General features: G+C 39.6%; 1 protein-coding gene across 5 annotated transcripts in view; it reads right to left on the bottom strand.

Moving 5' to 3' along the window:
• The window catches only part of B3GALT1 (beta-1,3-galactosyltransferase 1), a 322833-nt gene that overhangs the window by 40508 nt on the left and 262260 nt on the right, over positions 1-20065 (bottom strand). For 4 of the 5 annotated variants that reach the window (XM_070580061.1, XM_008544505.2, XM_070580060.1 and 1 more), the window contains exon 2: positions 210-346. The gene's annotated coding sequence lies outside the window, so the exon portion shown is untranslated. Of the gene's footprint in view, positions 1-209; positions 347-8354; positions 8489-20065 lie in introns of those variants that run through there. The other variant, XM_070580058.1, reaches the window with a different exon arrangement.

Here is a 20065-nt window from a genome sequence, read left to right as displayed (position 1 = left end):
TTTTTTCTTTTCTCCTGTATCATTCAGCAACAAGGCTTTCCTGGAAAGGATATTTTACAGACTATAGCAGGTAAACACTAATAAAAGAAAAAAAACCTAAACTATTCTCTCTAGCCTATTAGTCCTTGGACATTGGTTTCTGATTGTGTAGGATTGTGGCTATTTTTCCACAGGGCTGGGCTGCGTAACTCAGCAGTGTGTTCTCCTACCTGTGGGACCAAGCTTTCTGTGTTCGCCTCCTTCGTAATACAGTTGCAGGGCACAAAGCATGGGCTCAATCTGTCCGATGAGGAGATTTGTGGTGGCTCATGTCGGGAGAAACTGCTGCTTAGCAAACTACAGGATCCTACATAGATAACAACAGAGAGACAAGTTTAGAAACAATGGAAATCCATCAGGTTCTGAGAAATGAAGACAGCATTCTGGTCCTTCAGAAAAAAAGACTTGTATTTAATCTCTAAGTACAATACATAGAATGGCATGTGGGTCAGCACCGAATAGAGGTTGATCGAATGAAAAAGAGAGTGAATAAATGAACAACTGAAAGTCAGAGCTGGTCCTAGTATTGTGAACCCATAAGCCTACAAGACCAGGCAAGTCAGGTAAATGAGGGAGCAGACTGGTATGAGACATCCGGGAAGGGGAGAGCCTGTGTCCTTTCTGAAGGGGGCAGCCACTGCTCAGGTCCAGCTCATGGTTTTCATCGATGCTGTAAGGAAAAATGGACTCAATTATACACAACTTCAAGTTTTCAAGGGAAGACAGAAAGACAGATTTTTACATGAAATCTCTTGAATTTATATTTTAGAATTCAATTAAACAAAACAAAACTTTGTGCAGGCCAAACAAAGCTAAAGGCAAAGTCTATCTGAGGGTGAGGATTAGCTCCTGGGTGGCCATGAGATCTAGGATCTGGTGCAACATCGTCAATTTCCAAATGACGAAAAAGGATCCAGACGGCTGAAGCTGCGCGGGCAAAGACACTCAGCTGAGGCAGAGCTGGGCCTTCTAGGCGTGAGGATCTTCCCTTTCACTTATGACCTTTCACTTTCTCTTGTGGCCACTCTAAGACTGGCTGAACCTCATCAGACCTGTTTCAATAACAGATTGGAAGCCAACCAGAAGCCGCCTTTGGTTGATTTGATCCTTGGGTCTCAAGCTGTATTTATATAAAACTTCATGAAAGCTATAATTTTGTTTTCTCACCATTCATATTATGGAAGAAGATCTGGGTAAAGCTCAGTGACTGAAATACGATGGTCCCTCATATGAAATAATATTCTGATTACAGGCATTCGTTTGGGATGGTGTTAGGCAATGTGGCCACATGTGAAGAATGGCAGCGAGGGGTAAGGGCAGAGGCAGGTATGGGCGGGGGCATGAGTGGGTCCCACTGGATCCATCTGCTGGTTCGAGTTTCTGCTAAAAGGCTGCTCTTGTTTACGTGAGAGGCGGTGTTGTGTGATGATGAAGTGCATGTTGTTATTGTTAGTGAGTCGATTCCATGGGAGACCTTGCTGGTATTTGAAATAGTGGTGGCATAGCTTTCAGCATCACAGCAACAGGCAGCCACCACAGTATGAGAACCAACAGAAGGGTAGGGAGGTTCCCTGACTGGGAAAGGAACCCGGGCCATGGTGGCGAGAGTGCCAAATCTTAACCACTAGACCACCAGGGCTGGCCTAAGTGCATGAGATGGGTCTAAATACTGGCTCAGCCACTTACTGTGACTTAAACTTGCTCCGTCTCATGTATAAAATAGTGATAATAACAGTACCTGAATCATAGAGTTGTAGTGAAGTTTAAATGAATCAATATATGAAGTGCTTAGCATGGTATGTGCACAAGGTAGGCACTCAGTAAATGTTTGCTAGTATTTGTAACAAATACCAGCATTTATTGAATGCCTACTATACACTAATTACTTGCACTTATTATTTGTAATCATCACTGCAATCCTCTGCAATAATAATAATATTATTAACTTCACTTTATTGATGAGAAAACCATGACCTTGGGAGATCAAGCCTCTTATCTAATGTCACCCTGGTATACAGTGGAGCCAAGCGTTTGAACATAGGCCTACTCAGCCGAGATATTAGCTTAACCCACCTCTCCTGTGCCTTGTCAGTGTTCAATGGAAGATACGATTCAGATCTTTAAAGGGAGAGAAAATCAACTTTGGTTAAACGCCGAATACTTATCAAGTCAAATAGGAAAGCAAAGGAGTTCTGGAACAATCAAAAGCACTCCAACACTTGGTAACCTTCTGCCTTATGTCAAAATGTGTTGTTCTGGAATGGGAGGGTGCCACAGGACTAAGAGTAAGACAGCAGAGCGTGTGGGCAATTTTCAGTCTTTATCAATCCTTGTTCTTAGCTTCTTCTTTTTTAAAGATTTTTGTTTTTTTCCTTTTTCTCCCCAAAGCCCCCCCGGTACATAGCTGTATATTCTTTGTTGTCGGTCCTTCTAGTTGTGGTATGTGGGACACCGCCTCAGCGTGGTTTGATGAGCAGTGCCACGTCCGTGCCCAGGATTCGAACCAACGAAACACAGGGCTGCCTGCAGCGGAGCACGCAAACTTAACCACTCGGCCACGGGGCAAGCCCCCGTTCTTAGCTTTTAAAATGCTATGGCTTTTAATAGATTATTTGCTTAATATTGATAAATCTATTTCCATGGAGGTAGCGTTTAGGAACCAAAATGCATATTGAATGTTAACGGGAAAATAACACCTGGAAGGTTTTACTCTAGCATATTTTTTATAAAAGTCCTCACTTTTATAGAATTTTCTATACAAAGAAAGAGTGGAATAAAACATAAGCATTTATTAAAGTGTATAAAGTATTAATACAAAGCATTTTATATAAAACATTATTGAGTGAAGAAAAGGAAAGAATGAAGGAAATGAGCAGTTCCTGACTGCTAACATAAGCCAGATGCTATGCCAGGTACTCTTATATACCTCCTAGCATTTAGTGAATGAAAAGTCTCCACACCAGGACCAAAATACATATGGAAAATGTATGTATAGAAAAGTCAATTTTCTGTGGGAAGATATTTCAGTTGAAATCTCAAATCTTACTTAGACATTACACTCCTTACTTACCTTGACTGCCCATTCTGTTTACCTTTTTTTTTTGGCTGAGGAAGATTTGCCCTGAGCTAATATCTGCTGCTAATCATCCACTTTTTTTGCTTGTGGAAGATTGCCCCTAAGCTAGCATCTGTGCTAATCTTCTTCTATTTTATATGTGGGTCACCACCACAGTGTGGCTGATGAGTGGTGTAGGTCTGCGCCTGGGATCCAAGCCCATGAATCTGGGCTGCCGAAGTGGAGTACGTGAACTTAACTACTATGCCACAGGGCTGGCCCCCTGTTTAATTTTTTTGACAGAAAGTATTTTTCTAATTAACTTTAGCCAAACAAGGGCAAAGAAGGAGAGTGTCCTTTCAACCAAAATCAGTTCTGGGAAAGTATAAAGTAGGAAACACAGAGATGCAAATTTTCTCTGCTTTAGGAGGAACTTAATATTATGCTAAGAGATAATGATATCCATTCTCAGTAATAATATAGAAAACAGGAATGTATTATACAAGATAAAAAATATAAGCCACTTTCTTCAGTCTGATTTTTAAAATGTAATTTCAGTATTTAAGTTAGAGGTATTTCAACTTCCCAGAATAAGTGCACCCATATTCAAATGTTGGTTTTAGAATACAAAACAATATTTCAAAGTCAAGTAGAAATGAATTTGTTCACTACTCTTTGAATAATTGCCATTACTGCTATTTCTCCTTGAGCAGATACTTGAAAACTGACTATATAAATTGCTGTGTTTTTCTGGGAAAATAATCTAGACTCAAAATTTGTCACCCACATTTTAATCTAAGTTACAGTTTTATCAGCTACTCTAGTACATTATTCTATTACATCTCATTAATATCTTCCCTGCTTTTTAGCTCCATGTAGCAGAAAGGAATTTTGCCAGTGCCATTTATGTCTACGGAATCCACTTGTTTGTTGTGCCTCCACACCAGAGTTAGCTATGAAGTGTTTTAGGGACAGAATAAGACAAATAAGATAGCTATAATATTTGGATATTGGATTTCGTCTCCTCAGGTTTGCCCTCTTTGTGGCAACAAAAGAATTCGCCTTGTGAATCTCTCATGTCAGCATCCGGCCACATTTGATCCTGGTTTGTGTGTGGTCTGTCTGCAGCCAATGACTTGAATAAAAACCAACAGAACAAAACAGAAAGCTCTGCTGAGCTGCTTATTTATTCACTTATCAAGATAAATTCTGATTCATTAGGAAATCAGGTAGAGGTAACAGTTGATCTAATTAGTTAATGAATTTAGGCGAGAGAACAGGGAGTTTTCACTCTGTAAGTTTCGATGATAATGAACTCCACTTTCCATCTCTCTTTGTCATAGGTCGGGTCCCTGGGAGACAGATTTGAGACCCTGAGATACCCATGCAGGAAGTTTATCAGAGCACGTTCTCAGGAGCAACACTGTTCTGAGATGAGAGAAGGGAGAGGTTGAATGAGCCAAGCCTCTAGGGAGCTCTGGAGCTGGGATGGGCCTGCAGAGGTCCAGTGTGTGCTACAGCCAGCTTGCCTGGGCTTGGGCAGAGCTGACAGTGCACATCTCTTCCCAACTCCACAGTCAGGGACATCGTGTTGATAACTTGAAATTGGAGGCAGGTGTTTGGGGCATTTACAATACAGTAATTGGCAAATGCTAGAAATCAGGTTTCTATCACTCGCCTCTCCCAAGTCCTCAACCCCTGGAGAGACAGTTTACCAGCAAACCCCCAGTTAAGAAGGACTGATTGCACATCTCTGTCCCCAGATCCATGTGATAAGTTCTTAACTGCACATAGTGATACACAGAGGGAACGACAGACTACACTCCCAGGTCTTACATTGCTGTAACTTCTCCAGCATAGGTCTCCTCTGTTCTACACAGAGTATTATTCTAATAGCAGATTTCTAGCCCTGTTGTGTTACCACCGCCAATCTGCCTCCTTTTTTGCTGAGGAAGACCGGCCCTGAGCTAATATCCATGCCCATCTTCCTCTACTTTATCTGTGGGACGCCTACCACAGCATGGCTCTTCACCAAGCGGTGCCCTGTCGGCACCTGGGATCCGAACCGGCAAACCCCAGGCTGCTGAGAAGCGGAACATGCAAAGTTAACCCCTGCGCCACAGGGCCAACCCCTATTGTTGCCTTCCTGAAAGAGGCAATTGAGCTCCCTTGGAGATACAACTTAGACACAACTTAGTGATATGACCGCCTAAGTCTAAGTGACAGTTATCAAAGGAGTAAGTACCACCCATGATCAGACAAGTTCCCGGAGAAAATACTTAGAAAAAAGCCAGCTGATATGATTTAGTGCCATTTCTTTACTCGTAAACATGGTTACTCATACCAATAAAGTAGAATGATAATAACTGCAGCACATCTTTGTTTAATGAAGTTATAAAATATTTCTGGATCCAGTTTAGGATGTATACCATAAGGTGGGAGAGTATTTTAAATATATTAGCCAAGCCACACGAAGAATTTGGATCAAAATCATTCTAACTTTTTAAAAAGTTAATTCCTAAGAAGATGAACTAAGCCAATTTCTATTTGCAAATACCAGTTGTCTTTAGGAAACTCAGAGAGTTTGTGTGAGAGAGTTCACCACTAGCTGGGGTAGCAGAAACTTTTAGGGGGACCATTCTGAACAAAGCTGCATGTCTCTCAAAGTTCTTTCTTCTTCTAAGTCCTTTACTCCATAGAAAAAAGACAAGAGGAAAGACCCAAGATTTGAGGAATGGAGACAGATTCTACTAAAGTTCTTCTCAGCCTTGCACCTTACATCCTACACCCACACATCCAATAGGCGCCAAATGGAGGAGAACTTGCCATGATTTTAGTACATGAGGCTAGAATTAGGAAACTCAGAAAGAAAAGTGTGTATGATTCTGAAATTCAGTGATTTAAAAGTGACTCGATACTGATTATATCTATTCTATTATCTATCATATTTCTGCAACAGGCATCAAAGCAGACAGGAAGTGAGGTTTCCAACTAATGTTCTTTCATGACATAAAATCATTGGACACAAACTCTGTCTTCTACATCACAACTTAGCACAGGGCTTTGCACATGGTGGGCCCTCAGTCCCTCTCAATAGCTTGTTCTTAGATGAATTGATGAAATAGAGCTAGGGCCACATTTGGGGTCTGTAATCAGCTTCTTAGTTCCTCTCTATAATACCCATTGTTTCATTCAACAAAACTATGTTGAGTATTTTCTATATTGTGGTATTCTACTAGGAGCTAAAAGTATGGAGGATTTCATATCCTTCTTGAGACAGATGAAGTTCAGATAATAAAGTCTAATAATGGAGATATTGAAGCACAGAGAGACCTCAAACCGCGTGCGTGCGTGTGTGTGTGTGTGTGTGTGTGTGTCTTGGTGCATGATCAAATGCTTTTTTTCTCACAAATGAGGTGTTCAGAATATTGATAATTAAGAGTAACAGCTTCACTTGTTCTGACTGAAAAAATGAATGCGGCTAAGGTTTCTGTTAATCAAATGGGGGATATTGTGAGGATGAAGTAGTGTAGCTTGAAGCCCTAAAAATAATCTGGTCTATTTTTCCTGATTTTAAGCTAAAAGACATCTGAGCTAGTCTTTCAACAGTTCAGCAATATTTCTATTTTCCTTTTATGTGCAATTCACATACTAGGTCCTGGGGATTTAAAGAAGAACGAAGAAAATCCAAGTTTCTTTCAAAGTCTTACTAAGCGAGAAATTCCAAATATTTGATACGCTATCAGCCTTTAAAGTTTGATATAATTTCATGTTACTTTTCAGGAATACATATGTTCTAATTTATGTCTACTTACAAAATTTTAGCCTGTATGAATCAATTGTTTTACAAATGATTTCAGTAGAATGTGGATTTACCTTTATAACAAGTAAACACAGAACAATGGAATAGATCCTTGTTTGTGTTTGGCTGTCAGACTTTTTAGCTACAGCCTTAGGTGTCTGCCTTGATAGATGGCAGAAGCTGGTTCTGAAAATTAAGACCATACCAGGGCTTCTGTGCAAAGGAATTTTGCAAAGCTTGCATACTGACCGAATCAACTACTGCCTTGCTGGATTTTTCAGGTCATGCTCAGCAAATCTTGCAAATACCGTTACAGTAAATCATGCCATGTCAACTCATGGAATTTGAACGTGACTTCTGATTTTGACATAGACTGTCTGCAGCCTGTTAGCTCCAGTGAGAATTGAATGTGACCCATCTGTGGGCAGTTGCTTTGTTGTTGTTTTTTTTAATATACATTTTATTCTAGGTCAGTCTTTTTAGAAATAGATATGACATCTGTCACTAAAGACAATGGGTGAGAGAATAGACCAGTGTCTGTATAAATACATCACCACCATTAGAAAACAATAAAACAAAACCAACAGCCTAAAGTGCGTGCACTACAGACAGTTGAAGCAGCAACAGCATCTCTTAATTCAAATGGTAGCATCTTGACCTGACATGTACCTGGGAAATGATCCTGCTCCTGACTTAAGAGGTTCCCCACCATACCCAGGCGCATTTGGTGCCGGTGCCTGCAGCCATATTGACCAGAGAGAGACATGACAGAGAACCTGCAGCAGCTCCTGCAGAGGGTGGGAGGTGGGGACTTGCAGAGAGGTACCCTTTGCCCTTAACGGATCAGACTGAATGGGGATTTCTGTATTCCAAGATCAATGAGACTTGATGAAGTTGTGGCATGGCAAACATTAGGTCCAGTGTGGGAGCAGTGCATCTTTTCCTCTGAAACATAAAGCTCATCTCTAACCCTAAGTTTTTGGGCACTTTAGATAAGAAAAGAAAATGCACATTTCCAGATTGGGCACATTTTCCTCAGTAGAACTCCCAAAGGAAGGGAGCTAAACCTGCTGTCATGAAAGTGTTTTCCATGCCTTGGCTAAGCTGTGAGAAAAACCAGTTAGGAGATGTCATAAGTAAACAGAGGAATGATTAGAACTCACTTTAAAACACACAAGTCTTTTTATTTGGAAAACAAAGATAAGTGAAGCCTGTACACTAGAGACCTCATAGAAGAACTAAATCTGAATGTCAGACACTCAAGAAATAGGTTCAAAAAGCTTGCAATTTTCACTATAATTATGCTACATGAATGCAATTTTATGCCTGTCATTCTAGTACTTCAATTAAGGCTATTTTATTTTCAAGTTTTGAGATCTAGAATCCCCTGCTCACTGTGGGTCCTGGAAGCCACTTAAACCTCACTCCCTTGAGAGCAATATCACCTGGGCTGCTTACCATTCTTTGTTGCCTTGAACTTCTCTGATGTTTAGGCAGCCCACTCTGGCACTGAAAACAGGCGGAGCAAGCTACATCCTCATGTTTTCTTACGTTATTATTTTTGCCTGATTTCTTCTTCCCAGAAGGAATCTGTAAATTTTAACCAGAGAGATATGAGGAAAAGAAACTATTTTTCTCCCAAGATAACAATCGACGACCTTGGGCAATATGTGCAGAGTTTTTTGGAATCCTATTAAAAAATCATCTGATAAGCCACCTTTGGGTCTGTGTGTTGTTTTCTTTGTGTGGGGCAAGAAGTCAGACCTACTAAGCTTAGCAAGCTTAGCTGGGATGTTACTTAAACTTTAGGCAGTAAACAAAGATGTGCTCTGTAGTGCACAGATGGCTGGAATGATCAATTTTAGAGTTGAAAGTTGCATTATGAATCACCTTATTCTACCTATGTTCACTAAACATAGTGCAATGGTAGCCCCAGTGATACGGTACCTTAAGCAGTCCATCTGTTCCCTCTGTTAAAACCTTCTTGGTCCAGCATCTAAAAACCAGTCACTCTTTCAGTGAAAATTGAAAAAGAAATTTTGAGATAAGACGCAAATCAGGGCAACTGTGTGTACTCCTCGTAATACATTTTTTCCCTGGAAAAAAATGGTAATAAATACAAAATGACCTGTGAAATATTCCTCCATTAAAGTAAAATACAACTCTTTCATGGGGCTAAATGCAGACCCGGAACTGCTCACTACTCACTGGGATCGCGATACATGTAATGAAATGAGAGTGTAAATGGGTTACTAAAAATAAAAGTATTCCTTGGGAGAGTTTTGGATAAATGGACTGAATGTTCTTTCACTTCGGAAGCCTTTGCTCAGGAAGCCGATGAAGCCAAGTACTCAGAGCAAAACCATCTGCTAAAGGTCAAAGAGATGGGTGAGCTGCTGTGGGTCTCCTGCAGGATGCGGCCCTGCCGGAGGCACAGGCACCAGCCCATTCTCTCCTCTCCTTACCTGGAGGACTGCAGATACCTGAGATCACGCAGAACCAAACGATGTACTTTTCAAAATCAATACGGCTGAGCATGTCGTGAAATCTCTAGGATGGCAGAAAACACCACAAATGCCCACAGTACACCACACCACAGGAACAGTTTTTATTTTTGTAAAGCAATTATTAATTTATGTATAAATGATTACGGTATTTGAGATCCAAGATCCCTGGAAAAATCTGATGTTGCAATCAAAACATAATTGAGCTATTTTGGAATAGAAAGTCTATTTGCTCTTCAAAACATGTAAATATCTAAAAAACGGTGACCCATTTAGAACAGTATTGCTTCAGTGCAATTTTTTTAAGGGTTTACTTTAAGTGAACTTTCTTGCTCGATGGAAAGTTTCTATAGTCTGATACTGAGATTTCCCAACCTGGGGTGTGTGTGTGTTTTGGGAGGGTTGAGGGGAGAGGATGTGGTCAGCAGTGATGCAGTGGTGAATTAATTTCCTCAAGGGTTCTGATCCGACAGTCCATCTGGGCACCAATCACTATTTGCAACCTAAATAAATAATGTCTTGTACATGTAGGTACTATTATTTTTTCAAATGTGTATATGCGCCCTTGTGATATGAAAAACACTAATTCATTCTGAAGTGTTGTCAACTTCATTGTAGATTTTTATTATTACTGCTTTTCAATCCGTGGATTATAAATCAGCAGTTACCTATGGGCAACCTGGATATTTTAAATGTTATGAAAAAGTTCTCCTTCGTGGATTAGATGCACTGTGGTAATGTATTTTAAGAGTTCCGATAAAACAGTTATAATAGGGATTTACTAGAGATATATAATATAGTGGGGATATGATAGATATAATGGGATTTTCAATTATGAATGAGTACCATTATAAGAATCATTAAACCATTTGGTTATATTAAGTTTAAAGGTTTAGACCCAGCCTCAAAATAAGACACTTAGCAAACAATTAGCCATTACCTTTGGGGGTAGGAGTGGAATTGTGTGAGCAGCCAGTGCGAAGGCGTTTTTTTCTGTTCTTTATACCTTGATATTGCTTGAATTGTTTACAACAATCGTGAATTCAAATATCACTTTTATATTTTAAAAAATGATTAAAATAAAAATTACCACACAAAATGAGATCAACAGTCTCTTGGGAGCCTAGTGAGGTGCTGGCTCCTGGGTGCCTCTTGCACATCCATTCTCTTCCACCAGGCCTGAATTAGGAGGCTGAGAATTACTTCTCATTCCTCTTAACTCTGGAGGCTGCTCCCAACTCGACAATCCTATTCACTGTATGCTGTGCACTGGGCTGCACACTTCACAGGAAGTCTGAGCTCACCGGGAGGACTGCAGTGGAAACTGCCATATCAACACGTCTAGATGGGGGCTACGAGACTACAGGATATTCCCACCCAACTGGGTCTTGCGGTACAGCTGCCTATGGGTGCAGAGAAAAGGATGATTATTGCCTCCTGCCACCAAACGTGTTGGGACAACCTGGGGAGTATTTATTAAATCCCCCTCTGTCCTCCTGTAGGAGGAGATTACAGCTGACTGGGCCATGGGGTCTTCTTCCCTGGATAACTCTATGAGACTGGTTTTAGGGAACTGGTATGTGGCGTTAGGGATTCACAGGGATCATGTGATAGTTAATGTGTTTAGACTCAAAAAGCTGTAGCAAATTCATGCAACACTTAGTAATGCAGTAAGTTAACCTAAAATACTTTAAGTTCTGCCCAAAAAAAAATGCTGCCATGCTGAATTACCCCAGGTTAAGCATTGTCATGTTGTATTATGGCATGATATTCAGGTAGATCATTGTAATAAGCAAAAACATTTATATCCTTTAGGGATGTTTCATGGAAAGCAGATGCACTGTTATTTTTTTCTAAGACATTTAGTCCAATTTTAGTGATGCATATGTGAAGTGGATAAAACATCACAAACATAAGACTCTAGTTTTCTATTTTATACATAAACCAGAGCTTTAAATTTTAAGTATAGTCTGGGGAAGTGAATTATTTAAATCTAATGTTCACATTTTCTCTTCAGTCTCCCATGTCTACAATGATTTTCCTTATTCATTCAAAGGGAGGACAAACACAATGGGGTAAATTTCCTGATTGATGGGTTCTTTGATTTAGGACCAATATACACCAACTGGCTTTGTTTTCACTATTGTCCTTAAGGACCTAATCAGAGCCTCAGGCCCTGATGTTTGCAATAAAGTACTAAAGACTTTACACATATATAACGTGCATATATATATATATATTCCCCCCCCCCACAGTATGATTATGTAATCTAGCCAAGAGTGTGTATTGTCAAGTAGCCAGTGCATCAACTCATTATTCATATGTTTGGCTATTACACCTTTCTTCATGATGAATTTTTGTCACATAGAAACAACCCTCAGAGGATATATTCAGAAGTGGCTCTTTTGAAATTGTTTTTCAGGTATGGTTTCTAAATTCAGGTCCAGATGGTGTCTCCTTTCTGCAAATGCTTTCTCTAGACTCCACCTCTCAAAGCTAAGGGAGCAAAGGACGCTGCGGTCAGGGCATAAAAGCTGTGCATCTGAGCTCTTGGTGCTCTGCAAGGACTCACCAAGGACAGATCCCATTCAGACAATTGCCCATCCCCAGGCACAGACAGAAACGAGGAGCAATAGACTCCTTCTGCTTCCTCAGTGGAAACCTCTCTTTCATGGAGGTGAAAAGATGAGTTTAAACAGAGAGTGAGGCCAGGTTGTTTCCTGAGGGCTTTTCAATACTAAGGAGTAATTCCAAAGTCTCAAAGCTATGTGGTTAGGTAGACAAGCTGAGCTATGGATAATACTTTCAGTGTATTTACTGCTTTCATTTTAGGTTGAGACTTGTATTTGTCCATCTTTATGTTTTGTTTTGATTTTGCTCTGTTGAGAAAGAGGATTTAGGGGGAGGGCCGTGGATAGGATGGGGTGATAACGGCTTGTTGGGGAGGATGGTACAGGTGGCAGTTTTCCCTTCCTAAACATTTGATTTAATGGTATTAAGACTCCAGAGGTTGTTTGATCATGGGAATAAATAACCTTGAGTTTCTAAATTTTAGAAGGCATCACACAAGGATGCTCGACACTGACTGTTCTGGGAGCTACTTGTGTGTCCCATGTTTTTCCTCCTGTGCTTCCTGTCTCTCAATGATTTTATGTCTAAGAAATAAAAAGATAGGAGAAAATTTAATTGGACCGAAATAGAGCTACTAATGAAATACCGTCATTCACTCAGCATGAACTTTTTATATTCATTCAACAAATGCCTAATAGAATTTGCGTCAGGCACTATTCTAGCCACTTGGAAATACATCAGTGCACAAAACATAAAAAGCCCTGCTCTGGTGAAGCTTACGTTCTAGAGGAAGAAACTTTACGTCTACATACCTTGTGCATATACACAATGCATTAAGAGAACTTCCGTTGAAGTCAGACAGAAATTTTGTTAAACTAAAAACCTTTGTCTGTGGGTCTTGTACACATTTCAGATTTCATAAAGTAATTAGATTGCCCTTTAACATTTGCTTTAAACTTTCTCCCTCATTTCTTAATGAGTTTACAATATTTTCACAGCTTGACAAGAGCAGGCACTGGGCACAAGGAATAAAAAACCATGAAGAGCCTTTTAGAGTGTTCTAGAAAGGGTGACTTCACCAAACTTAAAATCAGCTTTAATGATTTGGTTTGAAACAATTGTTCAAACTCTCTCTTTACATTTGCTGAACAATCATTTGCAGCAAAAGTTAGTAAATTAGAGAACAACCTTTATTTTATTAATTACTGCTTAATGTCTAGAGCAATCCATCATGTTCATTTCTGTTTTACCCTGTTCTTAGAGAAAAAGATAGAATATCTGATTACAATTTCTTTATAAAACCCTTCATATGTTTTAAAATCAGAAAATTGTCATACCAAAATATCAATATTTTAATTGTTGAATTTACTTATACACCATCTCTTTCCAACAAAGATTTCAGGGGCATAAAGCAGAAGATATAATCATAAGGCAAATAAAAAAGAATGGAAAAATAGATCCAAGTTATAAAACAATTAGATGTTAGCCATAAGATTTATTGCTACTAACAGCTAGATGCCTTTCTTAGATTTCCATCTGAGCTTCCTGGTAGCCAGTGCAAAAATGAGAAACATGACAAATTAATTACATAATATTTTTAAAATATGAAAGGAATAAACATGTTAATTTCTCAGGAGAGATCAAGTTATTTTGACATTAACATCTAGAATAATTTTTACAAGGAGAGGGGAGATTAAATTATATAGTGGCATCAATCCAAATGTTGAAGCATATTTCATAGAACCAGTTATTAAATCAAGTCCACTAAAAGCTAAGGACAAATGTTGAAGAACAATTTGGTGAAGGCAGTTCCAGAAGCAACTGGATGATTATGACATGAACACATGGCCCAGGATATGAATACATGGATAGATCAATTGCCTTCCATTTTCCCTCAAATCACTCTTTATCTGGTATTAGAAAAATCTGCATCGCTGACAATTCAAGGTTAATTATGTGGAAAAAACCTTGGAGGGCTGGTTTTCTATAATGCTGTTTGATGGTGGATGGATGGTCTATAAGCTTTGGAATTTAAATTAATGGGTGGTAGGATTGTCAGTTTACTGTGAAAGACGAGAAAACAAACCAGCATTGATCTCTGCTTGTACAGGATGCGGGGGTACTCCATCCTAGCACAGAAATGAGCTAAAGGAATCAGGATTCTCTTCAGATACAGTGTTGGATTGATTCTAAGACTTGAATAAATATGTCAAATATTACTACAGAACAGAGAAAAAAATGATTTTATGGGGGGAGTTATTTTTAAGACAGATAGAAAATAACCAATTATTTTAGTTAATTCAGGCAAATAAAGGGGGAATGCTGCCAAAAAAAGTAATAATAACTCTAACCAGGACAAAAATAAAGCAACCCACATGCAAAAGAGAGTTGTTCAAAGGCTTTTTTTTCTAATTAAAATTTTCAAAAGAGAGCATTGTTCTCATAGGGCCCCAGAATACTCTTCCCCTTAAGTTTTTGTTCTAGATCAATGTAATATCAAATTGCTTCTTCCTTTCCATATAATTTTGTATCTCTTTTAACAGTCTTTCTTTTTGGTGAAGGAGATTGTCCTTGAGGTAACATCTGTGCCAGTCTTCCTCGATTTTGTATGTGGGATGCCGCCACAGCATGGCTTGATGAACGGTGTGTAGGTCTGTACCTGGCATCTGAACCTGTGAATCTGTGAACCTTGTGCTGCCAAAGCGGAGCACGTGAACTGAACCACTGCGCCACTGGGCCAGCCCCCTTTTTTGGTAATCTTTTAATTCTCTTAACCATGTATCTGCTACCTAGATTTTTGGGAAAATGGAAATTATGGTTTGCCAGCAGAATTTTAATCTAAGCAATCAAAAAGCAAAGGAAGGCTGAATTTGATAGTGGAAGCCTGCCCGTGTGGTACTCACTGAGACTGCCTAGTCACCAGGTTACCTCTCCTCCTTTACTCGGTTATTTGTTCTTGTTCAGAACCCATTGTTTGCAATCAGAAAGCAAGCAGTACTCCAGGCTCTGAAATTTATTTTACATCAGTCCACACATAATTTCAAAGTTGGAAAAAGGAAAGCCATTTTTTAAAAATCTTGATATTGGTAATTGGAGCTCTGTGTGGCTGTTTACCCATCGTCTTTCAGGGAGGCAGTGAGATTAAAGCAAGGTGAGAAAGAGTGTAGTCTTTGATCATTTGACTTTGTGGAATTGGGTGACCAGCATGAAAGTCAACAGTTTATCACATTAGTGCATTCCATCTTAAACTTTTTAAAAGGGGGAAATAAAAAGGATTTGTTCAACAAATAGCATGTTAGAAAAACAGTGACAATGAAGTTGACCTTTCTGTTACATCAAAAGGGCTTTACTAAGAGCCTTGTGGATAAATTTCAAGGCTGAGGAAAAAACCCGATATACAGCAAAGCTTTCTGGTTTCTCAGTCTGTTGGCTCATCTAGAGAAGAGTCAAAATCTTAAACTATCAATTAAATTGGGTGCCTGCTTAATGAGAGAATCTTCAACATATAGCTTCTTTATTAAATGCCCTGGTTAATGTTATGCAACATAAAACAAAAGAGCTGGCACTCCTATGGTTTTTTATGCAATGGTGAATCAGCAGAAAGAATTTTCTTCTTTTACTTTATGAACCAAGGCCACATGTTCCAGAGTGCGTGTTTCTTTATTAAAAACATCAAATTCAACCAGACTTATTTGAACAAGACATACATTCATTAGGCTCGCTTTTAGTTTATTCAGTGACAATAAAGCTGAAAAATAATTGAGTTGGACTAGTGTTAAACACAGGAGAACAAATTTATGTCTCAAGAAACATTAGACTATTTCTAAGCGGTTAGACGCAGACCTCCGGAATACAAGAAGGACTCAGAGGACTGGGCCTCAAGCAGCAAAAAGTGCTTAAGATGCCTGGGGATCCTCCTTCTTCCTACTAAACCATCTCGCAGTGGAGAATCTTTAAAATTCCTCCTTTTCAGAAAATTTCATTTGAAAAACCAGCTAGTTTTGAAGTAAAAAGTGAATCAGCTGAGAGTTAAAATCTCAGGTCTGATTTCTTCATCTGTCCCCTGTGGGGAGGGCGTGAAGGAACTGTGGTTAAAAGAGGAAGAGAGTTCAGGGAATTTATAGAGAGAGACAGTTTGTAGCCTGTGAAATCCTAACGTTTGAGAAAAGGTGAATGAATATCTATCATTCAGATGTTCGCGAAGTATTTTGGTTTGGATGCCATGCAGGTCAAACATCAGGTTGGTGGCTGAATTTTTCATTTCCAAAAATAAAAATAATGGAAGGTGTCTTCTTTACCCTGGCAGTCACCAAAACATGGATTGTCGGGTTATTTATATTTGGGAAATTTTACTTAGCACCTTACTTTTATAGTTTGTCTTTCCCCACCTACTTTGCTTTCACAACTAGACTGTGGAAGAAAGGAAGCCAAACCAATCACCTTCTTGGCAGTTGATAAAGTTAGCTCCTACCTGGTCCTCATTCTTTTCCGACTCTTCTTTAGTAACAGGGCTTTGTTCCCATCTGTACCCTTCCTGTACTCCACGAAAGGCTCCACGGTGGCCTTATTTCCTCTGTTAGTGATTGGGTCAGGCAGGGGCATTGACTCAATTCTAGCCTTGAGACTTGAGGGGAGATCTGCTGAAGGATTCTGGGAATGGCTTCCCTCACTCTGAAAAAGAGGCATTCAGGTCTACATCCTCCCTTTTATGCTGCCATATGATGTGTCCACATGTAATGCTTGCAACTGTGAGTGAGCACCCCATTGTCCTTGTGAGTGGTGGGGAGAGTGGAAAGATGGAAGGAAAGGAAACCTGGTTCTGATGGACATGATTGAATTAACCAATCCTGCATTTACCTGACTTCCACACTTGTGGTTCTCTGAGGTAATAAGTTCCCTTAAAGCACCTTAATTGATACATTTCTATTCCCCTGAACTTCACAGGTGGGTGGTCAGCTTCCATTTCTTCCCCTTCCTCATCCCCCAATCATATCTATCTATCTATCTATCTATCTATCTATCTATCTATCTATCTGTATCATCTATCTATCTACATCATTGTGTCCTCCTTTCTTGGTTTTATTTCTGAATGTCTTTCTTTTGGGCTCTTACAATAATTTCTAATTGACCTCCCTGTGTGCAGCCTTGGTCTCTGGATATATTCAGCAGACTGCAACCATCCTGACTTTTCTAGAAGGGAAATTAAGTCACATTATTCTTCCACGTCAATCATTAACAGTGTCTCACTGTAGGGAATAGTGACGAGAAGTCCAAACTATTTTCATGTTTACAAGGTGTGTTCTATAATCTGATTCTTGCTAAGTTCTGTACCCTGAAATGCTCTTTTTAAGACATTGTTCACCTGGCTTCTACTCAACCTTCAAGACTTAGCTAAAAAGGAAGAAGTCCCCTCTGAGCTATTGCTGACCCCTTCTGGTCAAACAATCGCCCTCTCTTTGTGCCATCTCAATATCTTGTAGGTCACTTTACCAATACTTATATCAGTATTCTTTGTATTTGTTTGTAAGTTTGTCTTCTATAAACCACAAACTTGAATCCAGGGGCCATGCCTTATTTGTTTCTAAATCTCTAATGCTCAGTCTAGTGATTTGCTCATACTAGGTGTTTAATAAGTATATTGTGATTGATTGTGAGGTCTACAATACAAAAGTGGGAAATCTTAACGCAAGAGTGCTTAAGTTTCAGTGTGAGACACGTATATAGTATTTATGCTCTCTCTATGTTGAGCTAAAAATGCCTATGTCATAATATGGGGGTGATCAATGCTACAATAACCAGGATCCTATCAAAGAGATTAGAATAAATTATTCTTTTTTAAATTTGCATTTGTTTGGAAAAATCATTCAGGTCCTATTGATAAATGGCCTTTCAGAGGTCATAAAATGCACTAAATAATGGTCAAAGTATGAATTGTTCAATAGTTCAATCCATAAAGAATTAGTTACTGCATGTCTGCTCTGTGTCAAATATTTTTCCTTTTTCATGTTTTTTTTCCTAGGAGCAGATTAAATGACCATCAATCTTTGCGAGTTCTTTTGAAAAATATATAAAATAAATACAAGATCCAATGATCCATAGTCAAAACAATGTACCTTCTATCCTTGTTTACAAGGAGAAAATACAATTTTGGTTAAGAGTGTACCATAATGTTCATAGAAATACGACAGCCTTGATCCGTGTTGCTTTAAGTGGAGATAATTTATGGCTTTCTCTGTAATTTACAAAATGGGTTCACTATGGGACCCTCTGGGTACGTGTGCTCTGCATTAGAGGCCTGATCAAATGATTATATTGACAGCAAAGTCAGTGAAGAAAGAAAATTCTACAGCAAAAATTCTTTCTTTTTTTTTGAGGAAAATTAGCCCTGAGCTAACTACTGCCAATCCTCCCCTTTTTGCTGAGGAAGACTGGCCCTGAGCTAACATCCATGCCCATCTTCTTCTACTTTATACGTGGGATGCCTACCACAGCATGGCTTTTGCCGAGCAGTGCCATGTCTGCACCCCGGATCCGAACCGGCGAACCCTGGGCCACCAAAAAGCAGAATGTGCCAACTTAAACCGCTGCGCCACCGGGCTGGCCCTACAGCAAAAATTCTTCATGTCCATCCCTCAGAGACTACCTGAGGAGATCCAGACAAGCAGAAGGCAATATATTGAAACCAGATTTTGGATTTACAAGACTTCTCTGAATTTGAGATCTGCCTAATTGTGACTAGCAAAAGCCACTCAGCCATTTAGAGCCCAGTTTCCTTGCACATCTAAAAATGATGATAAAATCACCTATATCAGGAATTTTTTTCAGTGACATAAAGAATGAGAAAATGACTTGTTTGACACACCCAGGCAGGATGGCCTACTGGTTAAAACGTCCCCAGAGCAAGCTTGCCTGGGTATGAATCCTACCACTCAGTAGTTGTGTGCTGTTGGTTGAGTTGCTTACCTTTTCTGTGCTTTTGTTTCCCAATTTGTAAGTGGGGTGATAATAATGCCTATAATATAAGGTTATAATGAGGATTAAATGTGCTAATGTTTGCAAAACACTTAGAACACTGCCTGGCACATAGGAAGTGCTATGTAAGTGTTTGGTGGATAAAGAGCAATTTGTATTCATCTCCTGACACAGTTCCGGAAAATAAAAATCTAAAGTGGAGATCTTTGCATTTATGCAACGGCTACATAAAAGGGCAACTAGAAGAAAATAATGTAATAATGTAACTAGGAGAAAAGGGAGGCATCTTGTTTAAGAACTTAATTAGGTCAATACAAATGGTAATTTCAAAGCCTTGGCTGGGTATTTCTGTAGTCAAGGGAACAGCCATTAAAAGGTAGAAAAATCGCTATTTTTAGCAATTTCTGATAGAACAAGGGTTGGCACGATTAGACAGGAAAAGGAGGAACAGAGGGTTGGTGGGAGGAGCTAGCCAGGCTTTGCACAGGAACGTGGGCACCGACCCCATTTTGGGCAGGAGGGTGAGAGAGATGGAGTCTTTCAGCAAAGAAAGCTTTCATTCCTCTGTATCAGTTTCAAAGCCCTGCCTCTGAGTTTGCACTTGGGAAGTGTGTGGTGGTATGGGTGGGGTGGGGTGGGGATGGTGGTGGGAATGGGAGGTTCAACAGTTATCTCTTAGAGACTCAGAAGAATAGGAAAGCTTGGCCACAGCTTGTCCAGATGGAGCGATCTCAAATGGAACCAGACTTACAGTACTCATCCTAGCTCAGTAGTGCAGGGGGCATAGAATATCCATCTACTCTGACTGCCCTAGTTAGGCCCCAGTGGAATATTAGTCTGGATGGAGCAACTCAGCCTTGGGGGAATAACACTTCCGAAAAGGGTGCCAAAACCTCAGTGGAGACAAACTTACTGGGTAGAATTTGATTTCCCAAACAAATGGTGAGTCGAATGTTCTTAGTAGATGTGTACAAGGAGTGGTGGGCAAACTTGAGTTCAGGGGAGCAGGACTGGGAACTTGAGTGTAGCTTCAAGGGGATGGCAGGGAAAGGATTGATTCTTCTGGAGATTTTCTTAGAGGAGGGGATAGCTTGATGAAGCACATAGTTAAAAAAAAAATTC

The sequence above is a fragment of the Equus przewalskii genome, chromosome 17, assembly GCF_037783145.1.
Source record: "Equus przewalskii isolate Varuska chromosome 17, EquPr2, whole genome shotgun sequence".
NCBI lineage: Eukaryota > Metazoa > Chordata > Mammalia > Perissodactyla > Equidae > Equus > Equus przewalskii.
Note: the sequence above shows the minus strand (reverse complement) of the source record. Positions and strands in the feature narration are given on the sequence as shown.